Source organism: Lynx canadensis, chromosome B4 (genome assembly GCF_007474595.2).
Source record: "Lynx canadensis isolate LIC74 chromosome B4, mLynCan4.pri.v2, whole genome shotgun sequence".
Classification (NCBI taxonomy): Eukaryota; Metazoa; Chordata; class Mammalia; order Carnivora; family Felidae; genus Lynx; species Lynx canadensis.
The window spans coordinates 30,328,964-30,349,300 of NC_044309.1; the positions used below are offsets into that span (position 1 = coordinate 30,328,964).

At 35.5% G+C, this 20,337-nt stretch overlaps 1 pseudogene; it reads left to right on the plus strand.

Moving 5' to 3' along the window:
* The first annotated feature begins 779 nt into the window (after positions 1-779).
* Positions 780-6,806, plus strand: LOC115518626 (annotated as a pseudogene).
* The last annotated feature ends 13,531 nt before the right edge of the window (positions 6,807-20,337 follow it).

Genomic DNA, 20,337 nt, shown 5'->3' on the forward strand with positions numbered 1-20,337 from the left:
TAAGGGTAGGGTCAGATCTGCTTTCTCCGAGGACTCTCCTCCCTTCTGCCAATGATTTCACCTTCATCTCAGCCCATCCAATCCTATGTTTAGTCCTGCCTTTAAAAAAGGTGAACTTTTGTCTCCATCCCCACTTCTTTCGCCTACATAGCACGAGATGGTCGAGTATATATTCTTTCATATTTGTGTTGAAATACTCACTGCTAGGAGCAACACAAGAATACCAAATTTGTAAAAACAACACATATTTAGGTTCTCTAAAATAATATAGTAATAAAATGAAACCAGTTCTTATTGTCACTTATTGTGCCCTGTTCAATTGTACCTTAAGATTCATTCGTTTTATTGATATGTATCTATTTAAACATCAGTTCTGCACACAATATAGTCAATATATATCTGTTGAATGCATAAATGAATGAATGGCTGACATATCTGCCTGTATGGATGACATGATCTCTCTAGTCATTTTCAGGCTGGTAGTGCTATGACAGATTTTTCCTATTTCCATATTTTTCTTTATGTTCTCTGTTTATTTCTAGAGAACAGAAAACCACCTCTTTCACTGTGGGGGTGGGGATTTTGGCAGGAAAGTCATACTCTTTACCTGTCAGCTACCTTCCAGAAACACATGAACTGAGAGACCGAGAAAGCAGACAACATGCCATACAATTGCTAACAGTTGGTAGAGCAGCAAGTGCACTGAAGTGGGTGGCATTTGTCCCTATTTCTACGCTCTGATCCGAAGCTTGTACAACAGATGTACTGGGGGCTGAGGAATGGCGGTGCTCATTTGTGGAGGTGAAATGCTAGAGAATGCGCAGGCCACGACTAGCAGCGGAAGCACAGAGCTGCAGGCTGATGAATCTGTTGGTCCTGCTGGGTGGTTTTCCTTCAGCAATGTTTTTAACCATTTGCAATGTTAGAAGCACTGACAAGTATTGCTAATGTTAACATTTCATTATCAGGCAAGAGTGCCAGAACTATATTGTGTGGAACTTTTTGAAAATACTGTCCTTTTATGTTTCTTTCTGGGTAAAATTTAACCTCCAACTTGACAAAATTATCATCCCCCAAACCTTTTATGTTATTGTTGTTAACCATAAAAATGGCATGGAAGTATTACAATTTTTAAAATACATTTATTTATTTAGTTTTTGAGACAAAGAGCAAGCGGGCACACAAGTGGGGGAGGGGCAGAGAGGAGAGAGAATCCTAAGTAGGCTATGCTCCACCAGCACAGAGCTTGATGTGGTGCTTGAACTCATGAACTGTGAGATTATGACCTGAGCTGAAATCAAGAGTTTATGACATAAACCAAGATCAAGAGTTGGACGCTCAACTGACTAAGCCACACAGGTGACCCTGAAAGTATTATAATTCTAAAGTTACTTAATAGTTTTTTTCTGTAATCACCCTGATATCTTTTTATTTGTACATTATTTAATACTTTTTCTTATTCCTACTTTATTTCTTTGTTTTATTCTAGTCTCATTTGGGTTTTCTTTTCTCCCACATGTGTCCATATTTCTCTAAGTAAAAACAAAAAATCTTAAAGAGTTGTAGGAATAACTGTATATTTAACATACTAAATACATTCTTCACAGGACCTTATGGTATATTTCTGAAATAAAGATAGTAAAACAAATATCCCTGACAGAAGGGTAGTTAACTCACAATTATAAAATTGGAGTTAATCCTTAATTTCATATTTTAATCAGTGTGCATATTTAAATTAGTTTTATGATTTTTTTTGACCAATCAAAAGTTGAAATTGCATACATTTTAAACACTCCAAGATTTTTTTTTAAGTGAGAATATATAGAAGACACAGCATTCTGACTTTTTAAAAGATTGGGAGAGAGGGAGAGAGAGAGAGAGAGAGAGACAGAATATGAGAATATCTCTGTTTCTAATTACACAGACTATTTAAGAGAAAGAATTTAAGTCAGCTGATATTTTTCCTTTAATTATTTATGATTCAAACCAGCTCGTTCTTTTCCTTTCATTATTTACACGACGTCTAATAACTGGTCTGATTGAGTTTAAATATTTGCAGTGGTTTGTTCTTGGCTTCATGTTTGTAGAAACACGTGTTTCACCAGCAGGAGTTTTATACTGTTCATGAAACACAGTGCTGCAAAGGGCAAATTTTTTATTTTCTTCATTTTGATTCTCTTCTTACACCCATAATATAATGCAAATTAGGTCATTGGTTATTAACAATATTGTCAATCAAGAGAGTATAATTAGTAACAAACTATGCGTGCCTGAGCTCAAATTATATATTTTGCTTTAGAAGATTTCATCAATAAAAACCCAACATATCTGCTCATAATCTGGATTCTGAATCCAATGAAAGGATTATGGTATAGAATATGTAGGTGAAAAGAACTTTAAAAACATTATCACCATCATACCAAATATCTGCTATACTTAAATTGTCTCGAAGACCTTAGCACTGTAGCTAGTGGAGGCCAGTTTACCTAAGACACTACCTTTCCTCTACAAGGCAAGTCCTTGCCCCTTTCACATAGTGAGTTCATGTAGAACAGAGAAATTTATAGACAGAATAATTATAAAACCTTTCATGATTGCGAAACTGTAAAGGGATTCAGTTGGCAATAGTCCGAAACAGCTTTCTTGGGTTTGGCCTTAGAGCAAGGTCTTCTTTTCCCTCATCTCTACACAAAGTTATTAACTGCTGTGATAGGGGGCTGGTTACCTGTACCCTGCATTCCTATGTAGGTATGAATTAATTTCCAAATGCCAATGCGTGTATTTTTTGCTTTTCATGCATCATATTTGGGGACACAGATGGAAATATTATTCTGTGTGCCACATGCATACACTCAGCACAGTCTCTTGCTCACTGAGTGGAGTCAATGGGTAAAGAAATTGCTCATCCATCCTTTACTTTTATCTTGGTGTGTGGACAACAAATTGTCTAAAAATTGATACAAATTTCTACAGTAATGAAAAGAAAACAGAAAATGGAGAGAAAATAATAGAGTCTGTGCCTTTAAAAAACTAACACTTGTATGCCATCAGTCAGTGATTTTAGAATTGAAGAATATTAGAGATCTTGAAAGAAGTGCAAAAGTGAAAATGAATTGCCTTGGTATAAAGTAAAAACACTCAGAATCAGAAGATCTGGAAAGTCAAATATTTTATGAACAAAAAAAAAAATTTCACTGTAGCTTATATGACTACCATAGGTCATTTTTCTAAATGTCGAAATGACACCATATAACGAGTATCTGAGAGGGATCAAACTTTGAGAGTAGAGGGCAGGGATCTCCAAGTTCTTGAGAGTTATAAGCCTCATTGCTACTTCAGTTTTAGATGTTTCCCTCATACCTACAGGTGATTTTCAGCACATTTTAAAAATTTAAACCGGACTCAAATGAAATACATATATAGTAAAAGGAATCCATTTGAATTGAGAGAGGAAGTTAAGGACAATGTTTTACTCTGATTATGGAGTGTGTATTTTTGAACAGTAAGCCTATGTTAAAATATAATTAGTGTAATAAAAAGTAATATTAAAAGGAAGAAAGTAATCCCTTACGTGAAAGAATACTATGATATTTATACATCTTTACCTCTATCACTATATATTACTTTGAGTTAATAGTATGGAAAAAATGGAAATAGAATAAAGAAAAAGAACACAATCACATGTGTTTACCAAATTCTACAAATTAATACTGTTTTGTGAATGTTTGCATTATTCCTTGGACAGCTAGATCTATTCTGGGATGTTTTCAGATTAATACTTGAAATCATCTCTGCTATAAAGAGAAAAATAAACAAATAAATAAAAATTCAGAGCATATCCAGACAAAGATGTCCCTGATTGAACAGAAAAGTTCTGAACTCATTGTTGTTCTTGGATAGATCTCCCAAGAGCACTTTTTATGAATCATGTATCTGATTGTTCACAGAGATTCCTCAGTAAGATGCCAAAATACCTCCTTTTGATCAGTTAGGCCAGAGACCAGAAGACACCCAATATTACTGTCATTACTTTTGCTCCTGGAAAGATGGCAGAATTCTAGGGAAATTTTAGTCCTGCCATGGAATTTAAGATAATGCTGAGAGTTTAAGAAACTATAGGATGCCCCCAAAAGATACTGATATTTTGGGCTTCCAAGCACCTATGAGGCTATTTGTAAATATTGGCTGAAGGAGAAATAGAAGGATGGGACAGAGAAAGGAAGGGAAAGGGAAAAGAAGGAAAGAAAGTTGATGGATTCATGCATTTACACAAATTACTTTGAATGGAAATGGCAATCTAGAAATAGCCTTATTCCTACCCTCAAAGTAAACAAAGTCCTTAGGACAGAGTTTGTTATTCTATACCCTAAAAACATATTCTGTGCCTAGCATAGGACTAAGAAGAACTCAAGTGTTCATTAATGTAAATGATACGAAATAATAAAGATAAAAACCCAAGTACTCATGTGATGTACTGTAGAGACTTTAAAGGTATGTTAAAACTGAGTTCATATTTTGCCCCCTAACATAGGCCATTTTTAGCTCTTGAAGTCACATATGTCTACTCTAGACAAAACAATCTCATGATTTTTCAAGCAGCAAGTAAGCAAAGGGGAAAAGTATGAGAAGACTTTTGGGAGAAAAAGCTATGGTTGGAGAAGTGGTCAGCGACAAGAAATAAACTAGATAATTACAGGAAGATCAAAGAACTTTATACGTCTCAGTAAGTAATCAGGTTGCATTTAAGAATCCTCAGCCAGGAAAGTCTGATTCTGTCTATGATACAGTAAATGATGCAAAACTAACTCTCCTATTGAGAATAACTATAAAACTGGACAAAATATATGAGGCAATTATTGCAGGCTTTGAAAAACAGTTAGTGCTAGCCTGCTATCCCTGAGAGAAGGTAAACTTGCAATCATGCCATCTCTGCGTAGGGAAAATTTCCTGACTATGGCCTAGGGAGGTGGAGCCCAAGCAGAGCTTGATGATCGTCCTGAGTGAAGAAAGTAGAAATCAAGTATAAGACATTTAAAGTAACTAGAATCTGTGAGACAGGGCACTGGGAAGGGCAGCCGTGCAATGGAGTAGATCATGGCAGAGGATTTAGCTGAGTATGCACAAGATAAGCAATGAATGGCTTCCTGGAGAGCAGCAACAGAGTAGAAAGTGTAACTGGGTTACTAGAAGTTGAACAGAGCTATAAGATGCTGGGGTTCTAGTCCAGTTTCAGTGGAAAGACCTTGTATCCATTTTGGATCCATTTGACACAGCAGAAAAGCCACTTGTTTTAGGAATAAGAACCAAGTCCCAGAGGAAGGCCTACCACAGGTATGACCTTAAAAATCTTAAAATAAAACTATCTGTACACAAGTTCAACTTGATTAGTTAGTGACTGGACAGTCTACCAGAGTAGAAGTCAATACTTGCCAGGAAGAAGACCACAGAATCTTAAAACTCTAAGATTTATCATCTATGCTGTTGAGAATGCAATAAAAATTACTAGATATTTAAAAAATAGAAAAATTTGACCAATAATCAAGAAAAAAAACCAGGTAATGTATCTTCAGGTGAAGCCAACATTGGAGTTAGTACTCTAAATATTAAAACAGATATAATAAATATGTTCAAGGATTTAAAGAAAAATAGTGTCATAATTATGAATTGTTAGAGAGTCTCAGCGGAGGGATGGAAACAAAAAAAAAAGAAAGAGAGAAAAAAGGAAATGTAATTCTTGAACAAGACTTCAATAACTTAGGATTTTTAAAATTCAGAAATAATTAATGGTATACTGAAAATAAGTCAGGACCAAGGAGACAGATTGATATAAACAATCCAGTCTGAAAAATGGAAAAAGAAATAGGTGGAAGAAAAGTAAAGATGCTCAGAAATCTGTGGCATAATATACAATTTCTAACTTCTGTTGGAATTAGAACCCCAGAAAAAGTGAATGATAATATTTTAAGAAATAGAGAGCTCTCTCCTCCAGCCAGCCAAGATCCAAAGGAAAGAAGGCTAAGAGGAAAAAGGTGGCTCCAGCCCCTGCTGTCATGAAGAAGCAGGAAGCCAACAAGGTAGTCAATCCCCTGTTTGAGAAAAGGCTCACGAATTTTGGCTTTGGACAAGACTTCCAGCTCAAAAGGGACCTTACCCACTTTGTCAGATGGCCTTGCTACATCCAGCTGCAGTGTCAAAGGGCTATTCTCTATTAATGTCTTAAAGTGCTTCCCACAATTAACCAGTTCACCCAGGGCTTGGACCACCAAACAGCTACTCAACTACTTAAGGTGGCCCACAAATACAGTCCAGAGACAAAGCAAGAGAAGAATCAGAAATTGTTGGCTGGGGCTAAGAAGAAATCTCCCTCAAGGGGAATGTCCCCACTAAGAGGTAACATGTCCTTTGAGCTAGGGTTAATATTGTCACAACTTTGGTGGAAAACAAGAAGGCTCAGTAGCAATGATTGCACTTGATGTGGATCCCATTGAGATGGTGGTTTTCTGGCCTGCCCTGTGTCATAAGATGGTAGTTCCCTACTGCATTATCAAAAGGAAGGCCAGGCTGGGGCATTTGGCCCACAGGAAGACCTGCACACTGTTGGCTTCATGGAGGTTAACTTGGAAGACAGAGGAGCTCTGGCTAAGCTGGTGGAAGCTATCAGGACCAATTATAGTGACAGATATGGTAAGATCCACCATCAGTAAGGAGGCAACATCCTGGGTCCAAAGCTGGTGGCTCACATTGCCAAGTTGGAAAAGGCAAAGGCTAAAGAACTGGCCACCAAATGGCTAAGTGTACCCTGCTGAATGTTCTGCACATAACTGTAATAAAAAGTTCTCTTTCAAAAAGAAAAGGGGAAGCGCCTGGGTTGTTCAGTCGGTTGAGCATCCGACTTTGGCTCAGATCATTATCTCACAGTTTGTGAGTTCGGGCCCTGTGTCAGGCTCTGTGCTGACAGCTCGGAGCCTGAAGCCTGCTTCGAATTCTGTGTCTCCCTCTCTCTCTGCCCCTCCCCTACTCATACTCTGCCTCTCTCTGTCTCTCAAAAATAAATAATTGTTAAAAAAAATATAAAAAAATAAATAAATAAAAGGAAGGAATGACTCAAATGTTCCTAAATTTGATGGAAAACATCAACTTACACATTCAAGAAGCTCAGTGAACCATAAACAAGATAAATGCAAAATAAACCACATTAAGCCTGTCATAGTCAAATTTCTAAAAGCCAAATATACAGAAATAAGCCAAATTACAAACAATTACATACGAGGGAAATAGCAAAACAAATAATGCCTTATTTCTTATCTGAAACAATGATGTCCAGAATACAATGGAACAAGATTAAAAAAAAAAATTTAATGTTTATTCATTTTTTAGAGAGAGAGAGAGAAACAGAGCATGAGTGGGAGAAGGGCAGAGAGAGAGGGAGACACAGAATCTGAAGCAGGCTCCAGGCTCTGAGCTGTCAGCACAGAGCCCAATGCAGGGCTCGAACCCACAAACTGTGAGATCATGATCTGAGCCGAAGTTGGATGCTTAACTGACTGAGCCACCCAGGTGCCCCAGAAGAAGATTTTTTTAAACGTTAAAAACAAAAAGAAATAGAATAAAAAAAAATTCAGAATTCTAAACTACATTGTAGAGAAGATACCCTTCAATATTAACATACACAAAGACATTTTCAGACAAAAGAAAACTGGAAGAATTTATTCTGATAGACCTGAGTTGTAAGAAATAATTATGGATATTTTTAAGACTGAAGGGAAATGGAATTTTGGGTTTTCAGGAAAAACTGAGGACACCAAAAATGATAAAAGAATGAATAAATAGAAAAGACTATGCTTCTTCTTCCTTCTATAATTTCCTAAATGGCAGGTAATCATTTAAAATGAACATAATAATATTGTAAGGTAGGATTTATTCATTATGTAGAAATAAAAGCATGACAACATTAACACAAACATAGGGGAGTAAATGAAATCATACTGTGGCAGGTGTATTATATTTGTACACTGTGAAATGTGAAGAATTGGATGTGAAGTGTGAATTGGAAAGTCAGAAGTGGAAGTGTGAGGTATTAAGTGTAAAGTGGTATAATATTGACTCAAATGGACTTTGATAGGTTTGGGATATATCATAATCCCTTACTAATCATTTAAAAGTAATTAAACTCAATTATAATCATGATTACATTAAATACAAATGATCTAAATGCTCAAATATAAAGGTTGAGATTGTCAAAATGAATTTGAAAAATGCAAGACCCAATGATATGCTGCTATACGAGATGTATTTTAAATATAAATATATAGTTGAGGTTGAAACTACAAGGATGGAAAAATATATATCATAAAAACTATAAGCAGAGTAAAGCAGGCATGGCTATACTAAGATGAGATCAATTTAACTTTAGAAACAAGAGTATTACTACATCTGAAGAAGAACAATTTATGCTGATAAAAACCCAATTCATCAGGAATATTTAAAAATCCTACATGCATATTGACTTAATAATATACCTTCAAAAAACACAAAGCAAAACTTGACAAAAGTAAAGAAAGAAATAGAGAAATTCACACCATGGTTGAAGATTTCAACAACCTCTCACAGTAATTATGAAATCATATTATATATATATATATATATATATAATCAATGAAGATACAGAAGATCTGAACACAATCAACCAATATAACTTAATAGGCATTTATAGAACACTATGAACAACTTCAGAGAACACATACTTTTAGACTATACCTGGCTCAACATAGATCATATATTGAGCCATAAAATAAAATTTAATCAATTCTAAAACATTGAAATCTTATACCATATGATCTCTTAAAATAATAGATTAAATAAGAAATGAATAAGATGCCTAGAAAAGCCAAAAATGTTTGGAAAGTTAGTAAGATATTTCTAAAAAATCCATGGACTAAATTTTTAAAGTTACCAGTGAGAATTTTAAATTTGAGTTGATTTACAATGAAAACACAACGCTTCAAACTTTGTAGGCTATAGCTAAAGAAGTACTTTAAATGAAACTTATCGTTTTAAATGCCTTAATAGAAAGGAGAAAAAATTAAAATCAATAACCCAGTTTTGTCTTTAGTTAAGAAAAGAGAGCAACTTAAAGTGAGAATAAGTAAAATAAAAGAAATAATAATAGAACTCAGTGGAATAAAAACAAACAATAGAAGATATTAACAAAGCCAAAAGTTGATTCTTTGAAAAGGGCAAGAAAACTGATAAGTCCCTAGAAGAAATAATCCAACAAATTAAAATAAAAAAGAAAAGAAAAGAAAAAAACACACAGGTATTGCCAATCTTGGGATTAAAAGAAGAGGAAATCCTACAGCCATTATAAGGGTAATAAGGTAATATGATGGCAAATTTTTGTGATAAATTTGATTATTTAGAACAAGTAGGTGAATAAATAATAAATAAATAATAAATAAATAAATAAATAAATAAATAAATAATAAACAAAATGAAATACCTGACTCATCCTATATTTGTTGGACAAATTGGATTTCTAATAAAAAATCTTCCCACCAACGTATATTGATTCCCCAATGGCTAGCAAAGTTTGAAGTAAGGAGTGATGCAAATGCGCACAAACTCTTAGAAACTAAAAGAGGAAGGAATAATTTCCAACTCATTTAAAAAGTTTGGAATAACCTAAACACAAAACCTGGCAAAGAAATTGTAAGGAAAGAAATTTACAAAACAAAATCAGTCATGAACAAATGTAAAAAGCTCCCTTGCAAAATATTAGCAAAGTGAATTCAAATACATACATACATATATATACATATATACATATATATATATATACATATATATATATATATATGTGCATGTGTGTGTGTGTGTGTGTGTGTGTGTGTATAATATATTTGTGATCAGATGGAGTTATTTCCAGAAATCCAAGTTTGGTTCAGTGTTAAAAATCAGTACATGGGCTGTAAGTTTTCAGCTAAGAGAGGTAGAGAACTAGATAGCACTTTGCTTCTGCCCTTACAATAATAAGGGGGGAAAAACACTGACTAAACAAAATTAATAACTTTTCTTGACCCAGTTAGAGAACTGGTGTGACAGGGCAAAGGAATAATGTCAAATCCAGGGACAGACCAGTGCCTGAAAGGACAAACAAAAAAGAACTCATGCACTTGTTTACCAAGGAAAAATGCCACATCAATAAATAAATAAATAAATAAATAAATAAATAAATAAATAAAGAGCTTAAAAAGTTTAATAAATTACTGAAGGCTACATATGGGTGTGAAGTCTCTGGGTAGTAGACAAGGGAGGATTTTCACCTTCTACTAGTCCTTTCCTCCATGGATACTACCAGGAAGTCAGACAGAAGATAGGAGAGATTCCTAAGAAAGTTTCACATCATGCTGACTGTGGGTAGGGAGTAGTAGCCACTGCTGAAACTCTGCCCAGCTTCATCTCCAGTATCTCTTCTATGGTACCAAAGCTTTAATCTGAAAAAAGAATAATAATAGAAATTGCCAGTTTAGAGCACTGAAGAAAATCCACAGTAGCTGAGGGAAGAGAAGAGAAAAATAAATAAATAAATAAAACTCCACCCTAGAGAAGGGCAGAAGTCAATGCTAGGTCTAGGATTATAGATGGTAGAGGGGCAATGTACTTTAAAGGCCACACTCTCAAGACTCAAATCCACAATGTTTGCCTCATACTGAGGCTCAATGAGCATCAGGGAATGCCCCCTCTTCCACTCTTCATCACCATGCTAACAAGTGAGTAAAAGTAACACATAGCTGAGATCACTGCAAGAGATAGTTTCTGGTGAACAGATAGAAGGAGAACTCAAAATCAAGTGGAAAATAAACATTGAGAAAAATTATTCTGGCCAATTAGCTCATATTCTAACACAAGTATCATTGTGACAATTTGAGACTATGGTGCACTGGAGATGATTATAGCAATAACGACCTTCAAATATAGCCCAAACTCCTGAAAATATTAACACAAAACCCTACACTAAAGGCCCTTAAAGGCCTAGCATGAACACTCATACTCCAACAAATTAGGTAACCTAGAAGAAATGGATAAATTCTCAGAAACCTACCAAGACTGAATCGTGAACAAATAGAAAATCTGCACAAACTAATAATGAGTTAGGATACTGATCACTAACCAAAAACCTCTCAAGACAGAAACTCCAACATTAGGTGGTTTCACTAGTAAATTTTTACCAGTGAACATTAAAGAAGAATTAATGCCAAATTTTCTCAAACTCTTCCAAAAAATTAAAGATGAAGGAATGCTCTCAAACTCATTTTATGAGGCCAGAATTACCCTGGTACCAAAGCCAGATGGGGACACCAGAAAATAAAACTACAGGCCAATACCCCTGGTGAATACTGATGCTCAAGAAAATTTTAGGAAACTGAGTTCAATGGCACATTAAGAGAATCATACATCATGATCAAGTGTGATTCATCCCTGGGATATAAGGGTGTTTCAAAATTAGCAAATCAATAAACATGATATGCCACATTAATAGAATGAAGAAATAATATGATATAATCAATAAATGCAGAAAAAACATTTGGCAAAATCCAACACCCTTGCAAGATAAAAACTTTCAACAAATTGGATATAGAAGTAACATATGTCAACATAATGAAAGCCATATATGACAAACTCAGTTAACATCATACCCAATGGTGAAAGAATGAACACTTTTCCTTTAAGATTAAGAACAAGGCAAAGTACCCCCCACTCACACTCCTATTCAACACAGTACTGATAGACCTCTCCAGGATAGTTAGTCAAGTAAAAGAAATAAAAGACATCTAAATTGGAGAGGAAAAAGTAAAATTGTCTCTATTTGCAAGTGACATGACCTTACATATAGAAAACCCTAAAATCCTCACCAAAATACAATTAGATCTAATTGATGAATTCAGTAAAGTTGCAGGATACAAAATTAACATCCAAAAATAAGTTGCATTTCAATACACTGACAATGAACTATTTGAAAGAAAAGTAAATAAAACAATCCTGTTTATAATAGCATCAAAAACAATAAAATCTTTAGAAATAAATTTAACCAAGGAGGTAAAAGATCTGTACACTGAAAACTATAAGACATTAATGAGAGAAATTGAAGAAGACACAAATAAATGGGAAGATATTATATGATTATAGATCAGAAGAATTAATATTTTTTAAAGTTCATGCTACTCAAAGCCATCTATAGATTCAATGCAATCCTTATCAAAATTTCAATGGAATTTTTTACAAAAACAGAAAAAAGAGACACACAGACCAATAGAAGAGAATATAGAACCCAGAAATAAATCCATGCCTTTAGGGTCAACTAATATTTTACCAGAAAGCCAATAATATTCATTGGGAAAATATGGTCTTTTCAATAAGTGACTTTGGAAAAACTGGATATTTACTTGCAAAATAATGAAATTGGTGCTTATCTTACACCACTCACAAAAGTTAACTTGAAATGTATTCCAGATTTAATACAACCCTCAAAACCATAGACGCCATTCTAGAAGAAAACAAAGGGAAAAAAATCCCTTGACATTGGGATTTTTTTAATATGACACCAAAACACAAATTAAAAAGCAAAATAAACAAGGGGGACTATATCAAACTAAAAAATTTCTTCACCACAAAAAAACAAAACAGAAGAGAACAAACAAAACAAAACAAAACAAAACAATCAACAAAATGAAAAAGCATTCACCTGAATGGGAGAAAGTGTAGATCATACATCAGATAAAGGGTTAATATTCAAAATATATGAGAAACTCATACAATTGAATAGCAAATCATCATCATCTTCATCATCATCACCATCATTAGCATCATCATCATCATTCAATTTAAATACAGAAAACAAACTGTGGGTTGCTAGAGGGGTGGTGGTGAGTGGGGCATGAGTTAAATGGGTGATGGGCATTAAAAAGGGCACTTTTGGGGATAAGCACTGTGTGTCCCATGTAATGGATGAGTCACTGGGCTCTCCTCCTGAAGCCAAGACTACACTGTATGATTTCTTACTTGAATTTAAATTAAAAAAAAAATAAAATATAATAAAATGAACAAAGGAACTGAATAGGTATTTTTCCAAAGAAGACATACAAATGGCCAACAGGGACATACAAAGGTTCTCAACATCACTAATTATCAGGGAAATGCAAATCAAAACCACAATGTGATGTCACCTCATACTTGTTAAAATAGTATTATCAAGGAGATAAAAGATAAGTATTGGAGAGGTTGTGGAGAAGAGGGAGCCCTCATTCCCATTGTTGGTGGGAATGGAAACTGGTAGATCCACTATGGAAAATGTTCTGGAGGTTCCTCAAGAAATTAAAAAGTAGAACTACTATCTGGTCCAGCAATCCTATCTGGGTATATATCCAAAGGAAATGAAATCATCATCTCAAAGAGATATCTACACTCCCATGTTCATTGCAGTACTATTTACAATAGCCAAGATATGGAAATAACATGTCTATTCACAGATAAATGGGTTTTTAAAATATGGGTAAATATACATAACAGAATGTTTTATCAGACATTAGAAAGAAGGAATCCTGCCATTTGTGAAAACATGGATGTACTTTGAGGGCATTATGGTAGATGAAATAAGTCAGCCAGAGAAAACAAATACTGTATGATCTCACTTACATGTGAATCTAAAAAGAAAAAGATAAGCTCATATAAAGAGAGTAGAATTGCCAAAGGCTGGGTAAAAGGGAAGATATTGGTTAAAGAGTACAAACGTCCAGTTATAAGGCAAATAAACAATGGGGATCTAAGGTACAGCATGGTGACTATAGTTAATAATACTGTGTTATATACTTGAATAAATCTTTAATGTTCTCACCACAAAGAAAAAATGTAATTATGTGAGGTGATGGATATATTAAGTAACTTTATTGTGGTAATCATTTTATAACATATACATATATCAAATCATCACATTGCTATATGTCAATGCTATATGTCAATTTTATTTAAATTAAGCTGAGGGAGGACTAGCAGAAGAAATGAGATGTTTATCTTCAAGCATAAAGTGTATTTACCTCAACATCTACTACCTTCTACAACATACTCAGGTTTTGACAACAGGATATTATCAGGCTAAGAAAAGGCAAGGAAATACCTAGTCTGAAAGGTAACCATCACAACCAGATTTAGACATTACACAGGTGTGGCATGTAAAATAACTTATTAATATGTTAAGGAATTTAATGGAAAAGATAGACAATATACAATACCAAATAGGTAATGTCAGCAGAGACAAGAGAACTATGAGAAAGAATTAAATGGAGTGTAAGATACAGCTTTCAGTTATGGAATGAACAAGTCACATGGATAAAAGGCACAGAATGAGGAAAATACAGTCAATGGTATTATAAGAGTGGTGTATGAAGACAGATGGTAGTTACACTTGTGGTGAGTATAGCATAACGTACAGACTTATTGAACCACTATGTAGTACAACTGAAACTAATGTATCATTGCTTGTCAACTATACTTCAATAAAAAGAATAAAATGGAAATGCTGGAAAACAAAAACCACAACGACAGAAATGAAGATCGCCTTCCATGGGCTCATTAGTAGGCTTGATACAGACGAGGAAGGAATCCGTGACCTTGAATATAGGGCAGTAGAAATTTCCCAAATAAAATGCAAAAGAAAAAAAGAATTAGAGGAGGGGGAGATCAGAACATAGCATTCAATAATTTCAGATGATATTAAATGGTCTAAAATATGCACAATTGAAATCACAGAAGAGAAAGAAAATGGAGCTGAAAAAATATTTGAAGACGTGATAGCAGAAGATTTTCCAAAATTAATAACACAAAACCACAGATTCAAGAAACTCAGAGAATGCCAAATGGGATAAATACAAGCATACCCGCACTAATAAAACCATATAGGCATATCTTTTTCAAACTGCTGAAAACCAAGACAATAAGAAAATCTTGAAGGCAGCCACACCTAAAAAAAAAAAAAGGTATATTATCTACAGAGGAACAAGGATAAGAGTTATAGCACACTTCTCATCAGAGAACACGCAGTAAGATAATGGCGTGCCTTGCTTGAAATGCTGAAGGAAACTGTCAACCCAGAATTCTATATCCACAGAAAATAGCCTTCAGAAATGAACTTGAAACAGACTTTCTCAAACAGACAAAAACTGAAAGAACTGAATTCACTGGTGACAGACCTACTTCATAAGAAATAGTAAGGAGGTTCTTCAGGCAAAAGGGATGTAGTACTCAGAAACTTGGATCTACACAAAGAAATAAAGAGCATTGGAAAAAGAATAAAAGGAAGTGAAAGGTAACTATAGAAAGCAAAAGTAATAACAATGTATTACATGTTTACAGCATACGTAAAAGTAAAATTAATGACAATCCAGGAAAGGTTGGGAAGGCAGGATTGGAAATAGACTGTTATAAAGATGCTTACCCTACATGTGAGGCAGTATAATTTATTTGAAGTCAGACAAATTATTTAAATTTTTTATTGTAAATCCTAAGACAACCACTAACAATTATTTTAAAGAAGTTAAATAATTCAATAGAGGAGTTGAAATTGAATTATAATTGCTTAATTAAACCTACAAACCTTAATTAAACCTACAAAAGGCAGAAAAAGAAAAAAAAAGAACAGATGGAAATTAGATATCATGATGTTTGATTTTAACTCAACCATTTCAAAAATCACTAAATGTGAAAGGAGGAGGAACTGGATAGTCAGTTCCTGATTCTGGCTTTAGCCTTCAGAATATTCTGGAGTTGTCTATTTTATTCCCCAAATTCGCCTGTCCAGAAAAGAACAGAATCCCTACATGAAGCTGGCATCCCCTGAGTATCATCTCCTGGGAGGCATCATAGTGGAAGTTGCCTACAGTAAAAAGGTTGGGAGATTCTGGCTCAATAAGACCATCACTGGCCAATGCTGAATGCTGCAACACAGACTATTCCAGGGCCCTCTCTATTCAGGATAGAAGGACTGTCTGAGGAACAGAGGAGTCCAAGAAGCCTTCGTACAGAGGCAGGACTGGAGCTGCTTCTGGAGGTGACCTGGTCACAGGCAGGTTGCCCTGGGAAAGACTGTGAGAGAGTGGAATGGGGCCTGGGGTATTTGATTTTTTAAAATTTTTTTTACATTTATTTATTTTTGAGAGACAGACAGAGACAGAGCACAAGTGGGGGAAGGGCAGAGAGAGAAGGAGACGCAGAATCCGAAGCAGGCTCCAGGCTCTGAGCTGTCAGCACAGAACCTGTTTCAGGACTCGAACTCACAAACCGTGAGATCATGACCTGAGCCGAAGTCAGATGCTCAACTGACTGAGCCACCCAGGCACCCCTTGAGGGTATTTGATTTTGCCTAAAATATTTGCAGGGACTGCTGACCCTACATCATCCAGTTAGAATGTGTTTGTCAGTATTGCAGAGTTGTCTGTATTTGCTGCTAGAGGGGTAGAATCTGAAAGTAGTTATTAAAAAGTCTTCCAGGACTGTTTGATCCCTTGTCTAAGACCTTTGAAATGATTTGAAATAAACTTCATTCATGGCAGTTTTGGAGGAAGGTAGGGCCTTTGAGTTACTCTCTTTCTTACTTGATGGTACAGCCTATCCTTTTGTTAAATGTATTTTGCTGGTATTTACGGAACAATTTACGCTGTCTAATCAAATAAATTAAAACACTTATTTTTGCTTTCCTCAACTCAGTCAATTTTTAATAATCATGTTGTCATTTTTTCCCCAAACTTGGCACCAAAACTTTATTCATTCTTCTTAGAAATTCTGTCACCAACCTACTATAAAAACTGTCATTATCTCTCAAAGTCACAGTTCTGACATCTGTTAAGTAAAGGTTTATTTTACACTTCAAAAGTCAATCTGCACAGCTGACTGAACTCCTTCAGAATTTTACAGCTTGCTCTTGTCAAATATTTGGGAAAATAAAATTTGCTTTTAGAAAAATATTTAGTTTTAATAGAAAATACTCTTTACTGATTTAAAAAACCTTTTGTTTCTTTCCCTGAAAAGAAAAAAAAACAATCATTTCAATTGGTTTTTATGGAAAAGCATAAAAATAAAAGAAGTTTGAAGAATTTCTGTGTATTATATTTCAAGTAACACACCAGTTTCTTTACCCTCACACCCCTGAAGGTTGAATAGGTCATTTAAGTTCTAGATATATTATTAGAAAGAAAGTCTCAGCAATGTGGCTGGTCTTGAGAATGAGGGAGTAGACTGATGCTGACTTCTCTCTGTTCCTCTGGGTGCCCCTAGCCTCTTTTGATAGCCTCTGCCTGACAGATCTGAGTTTGAACCATGGTCTGCTAAACTAAAGATTATCTCTGACCCCTATCTAGCTAGGGGACAATCTCCATTTGCTTTCTGATGCCTCTGGAAACAAAGCAGGGGAATAAACATCTAATAGAGCATCTGCCCTGTATTAGTCTTTGTGCTAAGAATTTTCCATGTGCCACTTTGTTTAATCCTTACGGCAGTCCTACAAGATAAGTACTGTCTCTGGGTCTCAAGTCAAAGCTTATGTTTTGATTCTCCATCTTTGCTGCTTCCCAGCAGGCTACATAATACCATGCTTAATCTGTTTACCAATATACATTTTCTTTTGTATTGCATCTTACGATTTCAAGCTTCAAACTTTTCTCTGAGAATGGATGTCTCAGCAGCTACATACATTTGTGAACCTATACATTCCTAACTGCAGCTTTGTGCTTGAGAAGTCTTTCCAGACAGACTGTGTTCTGGGGATGCTACCTTCTTTCTCATGTAAATCTACTATCCAATACAAATAATGGTGGGTGTGAATACAGAGTTTGCAAGAATGTCCACAGGTAAGTTCATGTGTACAGCTTGGACAGTGTGCCTCTGCTGCTGACACAGAAGTCATGACACTTGCTTTTCTTCCCACACCACAGGTCTTGCATCCACTGCAAGAGGTAACAGAAGGAGTGATGCACAGGAAACCAGAAGACCTGGCCTCATATAATTGTTTTGCCATTAATTAGCTGTTCACAGCAGAAAGAAATCACTTGGACTCTTCCAACTCCATTCTCTTTTTGATTAATAAAAGGGAGATGGTAGTACCTAACCCTTTGGTTGCTATAAAAACAAATGGGTCATGTGGAAGTGGTTTGAAAACTATAAAGAACCTTTAGTGATATTCCAGTTGGATGGAACACTTGGATAGAACCTTGGGTAGAAATGTGGATAGAATAAACTTCTGTTGTCCTTAAGTTAAAAACTAATCTACTTATCATTGTTTACCAGTCAAGAACCTGAGTTACAACCAATTGGAATTAGCTCTGATGAAGTTAGACAGACAGGGAGTTTGATAGCAGACTCATAGACTCCCTGATGCTTGGGGAATAAAAAGAAAAAATGGGCTCTGGAGGACAGATGGAAGGAATAGTCTAGAAGGACAGGGCACCAGATAGTGCTATTGCCACTGCTTGATGCCACAGGATGCAACTGCCATGAGTGAGTTTTAAACTCTTCCTTTGAGTTTGCATTGCTTGCTTCATATTCAAAGATTCAGGGTGATCCAAGATGAGTAATTGGACAGAATTTCTATGACAATGTCTTGGATGCCAGAGGATGAGAAAAGGAAGATCTCCCTCCTTCATTCTTTGTAACAGCTGACATAGCTATGGATACCTCAGATGTCATGCATGGTGAGAGATGCCCCCAAATAGAAAGACAAGTTGAATGCTAGATGCTAAAACTAAAATAAAAACAACTCAACCCCAACCTATGACCTCCTGCATGATCTGGCCATGCCCCACTGATTAGCCTCATCTGGCTCCACCAACATCCACTCCACCCCCATACTCTCCTCACTTGTGTTAGTTCATTTCTTCTTTTGTGCCAAATTTTTTCCCACCTTAAGGCCACTCAACTGCTATACCTGGAATTCTCCATTTTTTACCTTCTCCTTTGTCTACTCCTCCACTCAACCTGTAAGTTTCAGTGTCAATGAAACTTCTACAGGAAATGCTTTTCTGGCTTCCATCCTCTTGGCCAAATCTAGGTTAGAAATGCTCCTTGCATTTATCCTCCCATATAAATTTGTGCTTCTTTTTTTAAATTATTTTTTAATGTTTGTTTATTTTTGAGAGCATGAGCAGGGGAGGAGCAGAGAGAGAGGGAGACACAGAATCTGAAGCAGGTTCCAGGCTCTGAGCTGTTGGCACAGAGCCTGATGTGGGGTTTGAACCCACAAAGAGGGAGATCATGACCTGAGCTGAAGTAGGACTCTCAACAGACTGAGCCACCCTAGCGCCCCAACTTGCACTTATAATTAAATAATCATTGGCATTATTTTATAAATGTTTGTCTTACTCACTGGATTACAAACTTCATGAATATAAGGTCTTCATTCTGTTCACACATGCATCCCAGTCTCCAGTACACACTCAACAAATATCTATTGCTTGAGTGAATGAGTTAACAGACAAGCATGTGAGGATGTGGTTAGCAGCGAACTGAGACCCATAAAAATTTTCATTTTTCCCTTGAATTTTAGCAGGCATGATCCTCTCCTCCTTCCTATGGTTCTGTGAGATCATAAAGGAAATGACCGTGTACTTTTTTGTAGCCTTCTTGTTGGCATAATTCTAGGAACATTGAATAAATAGGTCAACAGATGGATGGATGCATAAATGAAGTGCTGGAAAGTAGTGAAGAAAGAAGCTCTTTCTACTACCCTCCTCTGAGTTCCTCTGGCATGTCTCAGACTAAATTCCTTTTGTTACTTCAAGATAGGAGAAAAATGAGCACAAACATCTTCTTTCATCTACCAACAGATATGGACTAGGTTTTCTGTTAAGTACCATAGGGGTTATAAGTAATTTAAAAAATTCATTTTTGGGGTGCCTGGGTGGCTCAGCCAGTTAAATGTCTAACTCTTGACTTCAGCTCAGGTCATGATCTCATGGTTCATAAGTTTGAGCCTCACAGCAGGCTCCGTGCTGACAGTGAGGAGCCTGCTTGGGATTCTTTCTCTCTCTCTCTCTCTCTCTTTCTCAAAATAAATAAATAAATTTTTTTAAAAAAAGGAAAAACTTCATTTTCCTTTCTCAAATAACTTACCATATAATTAGGAAGACAGGTCAATAATACATGAGGAATTCAACAATAAAAGATGAAGACCATAGCACGAGACAGCAGTAATGAAAATGTTATGGGATGGTGTATCATTAATTGCCAATAGAGTATAAACAAGAAGATGATTCATTCGGAAGAGAGTGAAGCTTTAGCTTTTAGAGTGAGCCTTCT